Source organism: Oncorhynchus clarkii, chromosome 1, assembly GCF_045791955.1.
Source record: "Oncorhynchus clarkii lewisi isolate Uvic-CL-2024 chromosome 1, UVic_Ocla_1.0, whole genome shotgun sequence".
Lineage (NCBI taxonomy): Eukaryota > Metazoa > Chordata > Actinopteri > Salmoniformes > Salmonidae > Oncorhynchus > Oncorhynchus clarkii.
Genome location: NC_092147.1, coordinates 17579141 through 17592109, shown reverse-complemented (window position 1 = coordinate 17592109; position 12969 = coordinate 17579141). Strand labels below are relative to the sequence as shown.

At 42.0% G+C, this 12969-nt stretch overlaps 1 protein-coding gene across 6 annotated transcripts in view; it reads left to right on the top strand.

The window, feature by feature from the left end:
* Positions 1-12969, top strand: part of LOC139373312 (unconventional myosin-IXb-like) — a 117895-nt gene that overhangs the window by 19894 nt on the left and 85032 nt on the right. The gene's annotated exons all lie outside the window — the stretch shown is intronic.

Sequence of the window (12969 nt, the reverse complement as noted above, 5' to 3'; positions counted from 1 at the left end):
CACCGCCATCAGTCAAGGCCACCATGCTTTCTCCCTTCCCTCTGACCAGCAGTAGAGGTCCTGGGTGTGGACCTCTGAAGTGCTGCTCTTGAAGAAGATGAGTATGAGTGGCCCGTTTCAGTGTGACAGTGTCCTCTGGAGACCAAGGCCCAGTAAATACATCTTATAAATAAACACTGCCTTCGTAAGCGAGGAGGACAGGGTGAGAGAACACAAAACAGGACTGAAGAGAACTGCTCATAATGGAACACCCACCCACTATTTCTCCTTGAAGTTTAACGGCCCCAGGGATGGGTGCAAAGGAGGGAGAATGGAGGAAAAACAAGAGAAATCAGCCAGACGAGGCAGTAACGGTGACAAACGATTCCCATTGAATGTGCCAGCTAGTCCAGCAGCGCCAACGACAGCCAGTTTGACTGAACTGAACTCTGTCTGGCTACAGAGTAAGGGAAGGGAAAGAACAGAAGGCCTTGGCGCAGTGTTGTTCAGGATTGGCCGTCATCACCTCGTTGTGTTTGCTTTTGGTCTATTTTTACCTTTTCAAGTCTGTCTGTTCACAGTTGAATGTCTCCATATGTACGTTTTTGAGTATTACTTCTGATGTGTCTGGCTGTATAGTAATATAACAGACATTCCAGTGTCCATATGGAAATTATTTTTATGGTATGTTTGGGTGTTCAACTGTACTGGATAGGGGCAAAGTTGGGGTTTTGGATGGCGTTCAGTTCAGAAAGCTTTTCCTTTGGTGTCAGTCATCAAAACAATTTGCCAAAAGCCATTCAGATCATAGTGAAGACTGCCCCAGTGCCCTATAGGAGGAGATTACTCAAGACCTCCTTAGTAACAGACAAGCTCCTTATATCTACATGCTGTCCCTGGTTTTTATGGCAATCCCAGTTGAACATATGGTTTAGTCTAACGAGATGTAGTCAAGGTCTAATTGTCTGCTTGTAGTAGGAGGTAGCTGAGAGAGAGGGCTTAGCTAAGCATGGACTTGGTGCAGCAGCAGGGTTGATGGTTATTCTGGTGCCACTATGGAGTCATGTGTTTAGGAAGTGTTTTTAGAGCAGTGGCCCACATGAGTGCCCCCGCACAATATCCCTTCTGTCTGCCTCCTTGCCTCAACTGATTTCTGCCCCTCGACGCACACAGCTGCCCCCGCCCCCCTCAGGCTTATCCAGAAGAAATACAACATTACTGAATGTACAAATATGCTCCTCTGTGATGTAGAATGAACAGTTGTCAGCTCTAGCGTTAATAGTAAGCTCTACGGTTTACATTTTTCTATGCAAAATTCCATACAGTGTACATCGCAGCCCATTGATTAAACCCCTGGGTCTGAGCAGTTTCCAGAGCAGAAAGCATTGGTACTCACCACTCGCCAGGATGGCCCGAGCCATGGAACACTCTGGATTTCATTATTGGAAACATGCCACGGTCTGTGTTTCATGTTGACACTGCATTGAGTTTTTTTCTTCGTTTCGGCTTATCGGCCTGATTGATGGCACATTTACCATCACCATTACTGCCCATGCAAGCAACCTTCTGGATGAACAAATTGTCTGCTGGGAAACTCCTCTATTGTCTGCATGCTGGTCAATGATGTAAACAAATTTGTGAACAACTTTATAGAGATATAAGCTTTTTGTGCATATGGAATATTTCTGTGAGGCTCTCAGTTTGGGCCAAAGTCAGGCCACTGGTACTGCTCAGCTGGCATTTACATAACAAAAGCTAAACTGTAAACTTAAACACCTACTCACAAAGCAACGGTCTTGATGATGCAGAGGTTGATTCTGCTCACCCCAAGTATTTCGTGTCACACTCCTGATGGAAATACCTGGTGTGGTGGAAGTCTTAGGTGGAACTGCAGCATATGGGCTGGGCCTGATCTAGCACTCTCCACTCATTTCGTCTCCTGGCACTGACACCATGTGCAGGGGAAACAAACTGACTTGGCATCTGGATTTCGTTACTGGAGCATTGCCACATATGAGGCTATGGGGGTGCATAGCTGGGGAGCTGTGGCCAGGCCTGTTGGATTACCAACCCGCTGTGTAAATTACAAAGAAGGTTTTTATTGAGCACGGGTAAAATTGGTGTTGAATTCCCTGAAGAAGAGCGGGAGAGGTTCGACACAGTCTCATCCCGGGGTCATGGTCCAGTTATATATTTTGCAAACATACGCCCTGCTGCGTACTTGCCAAACAGCCCTCTGCACGGTCTGGAAAGCCCTTAATGAACACAGGGTTAGGTCTATACCTGCCTTCAAGAGATGTGAGATGGTGGCGGCAGCCGGCTACTGGCTATTTGTTTATCTATCGATCCGTTGTGCATGTTTTTGCTGTACCTAATCACTACAGTGCAGTCAGCTGAGCATAATCGCAGTCATCCCATCATTAGTGCTCTTCCTTTTGGTTTTGGTATATTCCACTGGTTATGGAATGGATGTCTGGCTGGTTCATTGTTCTTCTTTCCTTTCTTGTCCGTCAGCTTAGTTTTATATCAAATTGATCAAATCAAATGCAGTTGGGGATCCCTGTATTTTTTTTCCCTGAAGAAAGAAGCAGATGTGCTTGAGCTCATGTTTTATTGTTCATGGCTGGCCAGGCTTAGGAAGCCGAGTGGCGTTGGTGGTGAGGGGGGCTGCCTTCCTCGCTCTGCTGGGGAAGGAGGGGGCTGCATGCCTCGCTCTTTTCTGCTGGCCTTTGAGTTTCTCTCGGCCCTGGCCGTCTGCTAGAAGAGTAAAGTCTCCAATTGAGGTGATTCTGAAACAAAGGCAGCGTTTCTGTTTCAGCCACATGCTCCAGTGAGAGAGACTCTTTCATTCAGGCTTACTGGTTGCATCTGCTCTCTATAAAAGGGCCTCTGGCTGATTTACTGCTGCATGCCCTTCTCTTTGTTCCTTGGGAACAATTGCAGCTTTTCGACTGTTACACTAGTGTATGTATACCCACCTATGTTATACTAGGGAAATTGTGTTTGCATAGCTACAGTGAGGACTTGTGAAGAGCAGAATCAACAACCTCTGCATAACCAAACAGTTGCTTTGTGAGAAGGTGCTTATGCTCAGTTATTTAAATGACAGCTGAAAAGTATCAGTGGCCTGGCTTTAACTCTAAGTGTGAGCAGGTCTGCCGGAGCCATGGCCCAATGAGACATGGGTGCCGGCCCACTTAGATGAAAACAGAATACTGAGGTAAATCCTGTATGAAAATGCATCAATTGCGTTTGGCCCCTGGCCAGCTCTGCTGCTTATCCCCATCAGGCTAGCTGCTGATGGACGCCTCAATCAAATGTATTTATAAAGCCCTTCATACATCAGCTGATGTCACAAAGTGTTTTATAGAAACCCAGCCTAAACCCCCAAACAGCAAGCAATGCAGGTGTAGAAGCACGGTGGCTAGGAAAAACTCCCTAGAAAGGCCAAAATCTAGAAAGAAACCTAGAGAGGAAACAGGCTATGAGGGGTGGCCAGTCCTCTTCTGGCCTCAATGGCCCTCATCTCCTCTTCCTGCAAAGGAGAAGTAGGTAGTATGCAGGAAGATATCCACTGGGTGGACAACACATTAGGAACACCTTCCTAATGTTGAGTTGCCCTCAGAACAGCCTCCAATTTTTCAGGGCATGGAGTCTACAAGGTATCGAAAGTGTTCCACAGAGATGCTTCCCACAGTTGTCAAGTTGGCTGGATGTCCTTTGGGTGGTGGACCATTCTTGATACACACGGGAAGGTGTTGAGCGTGAAAAAAACAGAAGAATTGTGGTTCTTGACACACTCAAACCTGTGCCCCCTGGCACCTACTACCATACCCTCTTCAAAGATACTTAAATCTTTTGTCTTAGCCCATTCACCTTCTAAATGGCACACACACAATCCTTGTCTCAAGGCTTAAATCCTTCTTTAACCTGTCTCCTCCCCTTTATCTACACTCATTGAAGTAGATTTAACATGTGACATCACCAAGGGATCATAGCTTTTGTACTGGTCAGTCTCATGGAAAGAGCATGTTTTGTACACTCAGTGTACTCTTCCTGTGAGACTGATAGAGTTGCCTCTTAGCTAATCCTGACATCACACAAATGGGAAACCTAACCCTGACAGTCATCACAGCATCATGGGAAGCTTTTGTATTATGTTCTCTGCCCCTCCCACTTGCCTGGTTCAAAGGGAATGTCTGCTAGCTCAGCTCTTAGGAGACCAGGCGACTCAGAATCCACTTCCTGTGGGTGGAACCCCATAGAGCTGTGACGTGTGTGTGTTAATGACCAAATGCCTTCATTGGTCTGTTTGTGAGTTTCCGTAATGGCTCATTCACTTCCTGCCAGTCACCAAGTGGTGGCTCAGCTCTGAGCTCTGTGTTTGGAGTTTGGAGTTCACAGACTATCACAGTGACATGCTCGTAATCTCATGGTTGTCAGCTCAGTGAGGTCATAAACCCGGAAAACAACTGGTCATAAATCTATAGCTAGACCCATTCATTATGGGATGGGATCCTCGGTCTCAACGGTATGGCACTTCTACTGTTTCCCCTATTTTTCTTTTCAGCAGCAGCGGCAAAGTTAGCGGGGTAGGGCTGTGTTTTTGGAGGCCCTATTAGCCGCAGAGACAATGTTTTAAAATTAATTTCCTGCAATTCTACACATTTTGCTATGGGATAGAGGGACTATGTTACAGTTTCAAAGCTAGTTTTATGCAATTCTACAGATTTGTCATTGGGCTGAGAGAGATTGTAGTTTCAAAACTAATTTCCTGCTATTTTTATATTGGTGGTTGTTAGTTCTCAAAGATGATCTTGTTTTAAAAATATATTGAGCCATTATCTTTACTTCGTACTTTATATCTGGGTTTAATCGTTTAAGTTTACACTTAAATATTTGTTTGTTTTAATAATTTTCTAAATAGAGTTTTTGCAATGGCAGCCACGATTTAGCATATAGGGGAAACGCTGACCTTGAGTGGGGTTTATAGCTCTACATGGAGTGGAAGAGTGAGTAGCATGGCATAGTTGGTATTCCAAGCCAGGCTGTCGGGCAACTCGCTCAAGTCGCAACTTTTCCCTATCTCTCCGTGGATCAGTTATGTTGATAAAGGCTGTGTATGCTATGTGTTTGCTGATTTTTGTGCATTGCTCCATATGGAAGCTGGCACCACAATGTTTTACTCATGTTTCCAGAAATGCATCCCTAATTTCCATTACACAAAGTTGGTTTGGCACTCACATTTTGATGTACTTCCAATTAAGTAGTTATGCCATTTGTGTGCAGTTACGTCTGTCTTCCTGATGATGTCCTTAGAATTCAATAAAACTTAACTCGAGGGCTGTTACTGAGTGTTGAGTATCAAGCTAATTGAAATATTGGTCATATCACAAGTGATACAGTATTCATTACAGTCCTTAGGATTGAAAAGCCACAGCAAATTACCCAGTGATAGAAATGTGTGGTCTTATACAAACTGGCCTAATTTACACTGCTCAAAGGGTGCTTTCATGGGACATCGTGAGATCGTAGGCCTAATCATCATTGTTGTTGGTTTAATTGTTAGACAATTATCTTTACACTTACTAAAGGTCATGAGAATATTCTGATTTAGGCTAGACCTAGTCCCATTGGGGTACCTGCACCAATAACCTAAGTATATAAGGAACTTGTTTTTAAAATTCCTTATCTGCCCACCGTAAGCAGCTGAAACCTGAGCTTAGCCACAACCATGGATCCATTATCTTTGTTTCTGGAATTCTGGGCATCCTCCACACTTCCCAGAAGGTTCTGAGATAAGCTAAAGCATTCGCAATAACCCATTTTGATTGCATTCTGAAGCCCATCGCACAGCTTTGAAGCCATTCTGGGTATCAGTTGAAAGAGTTAAACTGACAGATTTAAACCAGATCAGCTCATAATGCAGGATAATGATAATGCAGTTTTTTGTGGTCCAATTGTGCATGCATGCCTTGGCATTTTTTGGCTTGGATTTCTGGGGTTGTGGTCAACAATCGAGTCACTGTCTGCTGTTTTGAAGCTCTCTTTCCCTTCTGAAATGGGACCTAAATGATTCCAGAGTTTGTCTTACTATTGATGCAATTCTCTGGACATGGTCTCTTTACTTTGTTACTGTTCTGTCTGGGAGCACTTTATAGTGAATGTGGAGAAGATGCCTGCCTTGGTAATTCTGGCTTTTTGCATGTTTACCAAGAGGAAACAATGGATTTTAAGATAAGATAATGTTATGATAACAAAACAAACCTATTCCTTGGTTGGGAGTGGGACTGTTTTTTGGGGGGCATGTAGGTCAGCATTTTTGTATTTTTTCACATTGTAAAACCCAACTTTTGCCTGGTGACAGCAGGGATAAATGATGGGTGTATGCGACTATGTGCCTACAGTAATAGTTCTGTATCTTGTTACTAAAGCATTGCCTCCTGCCTGCCATACAGTGATTTAGGTCAGTTTCTTCTCTGTCTGTGTCTCTGTCTGTCTGGTCACTTAGTAGAGCTACCAATTCCAAGTTATAGTAGGTTATATTATACTGGGCTATACTGATGGTGAAGACCGAAATGAAAATATAATAACTGTCATCCTTTTAAATAGGTCTACATTAATTTTTTTTTAAAGAATTTTTATTTTCATGTAGATAAACTTGACCTAATAGCCGTAGTAAGCAATTGTTTTGCTAAGGTAGTCTGTCTATTAAATTGTCATTACCACCTCCACTTTCCAACTGGCGTTTGAGGCTCCGGTAGTTAAACCGCTAGATGCGCAGGGGTGTAGAAGCTCTAGCCTATAGGCTATGGCACTTCAGTAATAAAATAGTTATTTTATTTTATACAATTCACGTTTTTACTGCTTGCTAGTAAATAAATCGGTCTTCTTTTAGGATAAACTCAGCAAAAACAAATGTCCTCTCACTGTCAACTGTTTATTTTCAGCAAACTTAACATGTGTAAATATTTGTATGAACATAAGATTCAACAACTGAGACAAACTGAACAAGTTCCACAGACATGTGACTAACATAAATGGAATGTGTCCCTGAACAGGGGGGGGGGGGGGGGTCAAAATTAGAGGTTGACCGATTAATCGGAATAGCCCATTTTAATTAGGGCCGATTTCAAGTTTTCATAACAATCGGATATCGGTGTTTTTGGACACCGATTTGGCCTATTTAAAAAAATAAAAATAAAATCACCATTATTTAATCTTTATTTAACTAGGCAAGTCAGCTAAGAACACATTCTTATTTTCAATGATGGCCTAGGAATGGTGTGTTAACTGCCTTGTTCAGGGGCAGAACGACAGATTCTCGGGGATTCAATCTTGCAACCTTACAGTTAACTAGTCCAACGCTCTAACCACCTGCCTCACAAGGAGCCTGCCTGTTACGCGAATGCAGTAAGCCAAGGTAAGTTGCTAGCTAGCATTAAACTTATCTTATAAAAAACAATCAATCATAATCACTAGTTAACTACACATGGTTGATGATATTACTAGTTTATCTAGCGTGTCCTACGGTGCGTATTCGCGAAAAAGGACTGTTGCTCCAATGTGTACCTAACCATAAACATCAATGCCTTTCTTAAAATCAATACACAGAAGTATATATTTTTAAACCTGCATATTTAGCTAAAATACATCTAGGTTAGCAGGCAATATTAACCAGGTGAAATTGTGTCACTTCTCTTGCGTTCATTGCACGCAGAGTCAGGGTACATGCAACAGTTTGGGCCGCCTGGCTCATTACGCACTAATTTGCCAGAATTTTACGTAATTATGACATAACATTGAAGGTTGTGCAATGTAACAGGAATATTTAGACTTATGGATGCCACCCGTTAGATAAAATACGGAACGGTTCCATATTTCACTGAAAGAATAAACGTCTTGTTCTCGATGATAGTTTCCGAATTCTACCATATAATGACCTAAGGCTCGTATTTCTGTGTGTTATTATGTTATAATTAAGTATATGATTTGATAGAGCAGTCTGACTGAGCAGCAGCAGGCATGTAAACATTAATTCATACAGCACTTTCATGCGTTTTGCCAGCAGCTCTTCGCAATGCTTCAAGTATTGAGCTGTTTATGACTTCAAGCCTATCAACTCCCGAGATTAGGCTGGTGTAACCGATGTGAAATGGCTAGCTAGTTAGCGGGGTGCACCAATAATCGGTATCGGCGTTGAAAAATCATAATCGGCCGACCTCTAATACATACACACACACACACACACACACACACACACACACACACACACACTAGAGGTCGACCGATTTAATTGGAATGGCCGAATAATTAGGGCCGATTTCAAGTTTTCAGAAAGTTTCTTAAAGTAGGCTTGTCTGGACTTCATCTCTTTAATCAGAAACAAAACGGTTTCTTGTTGGAAGGTCAACTGAATGAAATCTAGTCAAGCTCCGTTCATGATTCATCCTATAGGATGCATGCCTTGTTATTTTTCCACTAGTGTATGATTTTTCTCTCATTACTGCATCCTCTCTAGTCAATGAACAACATATTGCCACAGAGAATGACCACGAATGAGAATGACGTTATGCGAGTTGTTCAGAAAAGTGGAGTGGAAAAATGCATCGGACTTGGTGTGAGATGATTTAGTGGGTCAAAATCAGAATCTGTATTTTTTGGGGGGGAATTCCTCTCCAATTAGACATTTCTTCATTTGTATACTATACTAATATTTAGAGGTAATAACTTGAATAATAATAATGTTACTGATAATGTAATGGTAATAGTGAAAAACCATGTGTTTCTTTTTAAGTTTATGCACCAATCCCCTAACAGTCATGTAGGTGACTGTGTACTGTGACCTTAAATTCCAAGACAGTCAAAGCCCTACTCTGGGTTTTAGGCAGAATCAAATGTCTCATGAGCAACAGCTTAATAAAGCATGCCAGTCTCATCTGGTCCAAGGCAACATTGCGTTTTTATGTCGATCATGTGACTCTTGCTTTGAGTTTCTTTGGCGGTCAACCATGAAGAGTTGCCAAAAGCTTGAGACGGTTAGTTTCACTTCTCTCAGGAAATCACTGATATTCTTGAGTTTACAGCCTGAACAGTCTCTGCACTCTTTCTGCTAATTGAATATGTTTTAGGGTCCATATTGTAGTGTTACTGGAGCTCTGCCAAGGTGGAAGTTGAATCATCCATGAATGGGAAGTTGAAGTGTGTGTCTGTGTTTTTGTTAGTGTTCAACTCGAATGCAGATGTTGAGGTGAAGAGTTCTTTGCTGCTAACAGTAAAGTTTCTGTGACGGTGCTATTTTTAGAGTAGGCCTATCATGTGACCGCTATTGTAGTGATGATTACAAACAAGTAACGGCATGGGCGTCTGACAACAGAACAATCCTCTTATAGTGGAAAATCTGTAAATCCCATGTGTGTAAATTGTATGTAGCCTACAGTCAGGGAGATTTGAGCCTGGGTTCTAGATGCAGACAAACCTGAGAAACAGGGAATATCTGTAAACATTAGGGATATTCTTGTACACCAGACAGATGGACTGTGACACAAAACGAGACATCAAAATGGTATCCACAAGTTAATCTGCCTCTGGGGAAGGAGACAAAGTGCCTCATTGCAAAAATACCGAAGTATCCCTTTAATAAACCGTTTTTGGTTGTACAGCCCTTGCCCCTTGGTATGGTCTACTTAGTCGCTCTCGCCCCAATTAGTTGATTGTTTGGTCATTAGGCTGTTGGTCGACTAAGATTGTTTTAGCCGAGCAGAAACAAATACAATTATTTATATACATACACTACCGTTCAAAAGTTTGGGGTCACTTAGAAATGTCCTTGTTTTTGAAAGAAAAACACGTTTGCCCATTTTAAAGGCCAGCATCCCGGAGTCGCCTCTTCACTGTTGACGTTGGGACTGGTGTTTTGAGGGTACTATTTAATGAAGCTGCCAGTTGAGGACTTGTGAGGCGTCAGTTCCCCAAACTAGATACTCTTAATTTACTTTTCCTCTTGCTCAGATGTGCACTGGGGCCTCCCACTCCTCTTTCTATTCTGGTTAGAGACAGTTTGCGCTGTTCTGTGAAGGGAGTAGTACACATCATTGTATGAGATCTTCAGTTTCTTGGCAATTTCTCACATGGAATAGCTTTCATTTCTCAGAACAAGAATAGACTGATGAGTTTCAGGAAAAATGTATTTGTTTCTGGACATTTTGAGCCTGTAATCGAACCCACAAATGCTGATGCTCCAGATACTCAACTAGTCTAAAGAAGGCCAGTTTTATTGCTGCTTTAATCACCGCAACAGTTTTCAGCTGTGCTAACATAATTGCAAAAGGGTTTTCTAATGATCAATTAGCCGTCTAAAATGATAAACTTGGATTAGCTAACACAACGTGACATTGGAACACAGGAGTGATGGTTGCTGATAATGGGCCTCTGTACACCTATGTAGATATTCCATTAAAAATCAGCTGTTTCCAGCTACAATAGTAATTTACAACATTAACAATGTCTGCACCCTATTTCTGATCTATTTTATTTTAATGGACTAAAAATTTGCTTTTCTTTCAAAAACAAGGACATTCCTAAGTGACCCAAAACTTTTGAGTGTGTGTGTGTGTGTGTGTGTGTGTGTGTGTGTGTGTGTGTGTGTGTGTGTGTGTGTGTGTGTGTGTGTGTGTGTGTGTGTGTGTGTGTGTGTGTGTGTGTGTGTGTGTGTGTGTGTGTGTGTGTGTGTGTGTGTGTGTGTGTGTGTGTGTGTGTGTGTGTGTGTGTGTGTGTGTGTGTGTGTGTGTGTGTGTGTGTGTGTGTGTGTGTGTGCGTGCGTGCGCGCGCAAAGCTGTCATCAAGGCAAAGATTGGCTACATTGAATTAAATCAAATGTATTTATATAGCCCTTCTTACATCAGCTGATATCTCAAAGTGCTGTACAGAAACCCAGCCTAAAACCCCAAACAGCAAGCAATGCAGGTGTAGAAGCACGGTGGCTAGGAAAAACTCCCTAGAAAGGCCAAAACCTAGGAAGAAACCTAGAGAGGAACCTAGAGAGGAACCAGGCTATGTGGGGTGGCCAGTCCTCTTCTGGCTGTGCCGGGTGGAGATTATAACAGAACATGGCCAAGATGTTCAAATGTTCATAAATGGTCAAATATGGTCAAATAATAATAATCACAGGCAGAGCAGTTGAAACTGGAGCAGCAGCACGGCCAGGTGGACTGGGGACAGCAAGAAGTCATCATGTCAGGTAGTCCTGAGGCATGGTCCTAGGGCTCAGGTCCTCCGAGAGAGAAATAAAGAGAGAATTAGAGAGAGCATACTTAAATTCACACAGGACACCGGATAGGACAGGAGAAGCACTCCAGATATAACAAACTGACCCTAGTCCCCGACACATAAACCACTGCAGCATAAATACTGGAGAATCTCATATGAAATATATTTGGATTTGTAAACACTTTTTTGGCTACCACATGATTCCATATGTGTTATTTCATAGTTTTGATGTCTTTACTATTATTCTACAATGTAGAAAATTTGTAAAAAATATGAGTAGGTGTGTCCAAATTTTTGACTGGTACTGTATATTGGCGTGAAAGTCAGTGAACTAATACATTGTGGAGGCCGAGACTAAAAGCCAATTTATACTTGATCAGAAAATGTGGTCGGATTCTCCATATGGAGGGTGTGAGGCAATTGCGGAGCCTCGAGGCATGCAGAGGCCAAATCGAGCTCCATGCCGATTCGCCTCCCAAATGTTATAACAATGTGGAGGGCTCTGTATTGCTCCGCATTGACGTGATTGGTTGATGGTAGGTGGGGGAGATACATCTTGTAGAAAACACAAACTCACTTCATTGACAGCAGCTTTGCATTGCTCTGCAAAGCCCAAGAAGTATGAATACCCTGACTTCTGCTGAGGCTGTATCACCTTAATAAAACATTTATTGTATTTTAACAGCAACAATTTCAACCTAGACTTTTATTCAACAATACTTTCTACAGTAAGATGTACAGTAGGCCTGATCAATTTTCGTCTGTTCTGTTACTTAGGGTTGCACTATCTCAAACTGTGTGTGTGTGTTCTAATATAAATCTGTGTGATGTTAGCAATATTTTGTTCCAGTTCAGAATTACAATTATTTATTGTATTTTAACAGCAACAGCTCAAACTTAGACAGATATGTAATATGTGTAGAGTTTTTTTTTTAAAGGGGACAAATAAACATGAATAGCTATTTTAAATGGGTCATTTGTTTTTGTCTATATTGCATTTGTTTTAGGCATAAGGGCAATGACGTACCGATATTTACGTATAGTTGCATATTTTCATATGTTTGGGTGCCAGGAAATCACAGAATTTCTAATTTGGGTCCCAGGCTGAAAAAGAACCCTTGCTCTACTCTATGGCTTAGTTTGTTTACTGTCTGTTTCTATGGGTGTTTCTGTTTATACCACCATTTGGCTTTCTTGTAGGCTAATCATAGAGATGGGCTTCTTATGTGAAGTGAGGAGATTAAGTCTGCATCAAACTAATGCTCTAACCACAGCTTTAGTGCGCACTTGCAGGAAAATAAATGTCTTAACTCAACTTTACGCACACGATTGATTTACCCACACTAGTCTAACACAGGTTCCCTTTGAGCTCAGTGATAACCGGAACGTGACACATCCATAGCTGGGTCCCTGCCCTCAATGTAGGCCCGGGCCGTTTGTGAACATCCATACACCCTAATAAAACGGCTGTACCACAGTTTCCTTCAAGTAATCATGCAATTGAGCATGTCACATTAATCTGCACTGATGGACTAAGCATTATCCTCTGTGAAAGGCCTATGCTATGCTGTAGAAAAGTGTTATTGCAATATTACTCAAGCATTAAGTAGATGGAAGGATTTATAATTCCCTTAATTGTAGTGAAGCCTACATTGCTTCATTTAAATAGTTGAAGGCTTTTTCTAATCCACTAAATTAGAACCACCTTTTCAATAGCCTGTG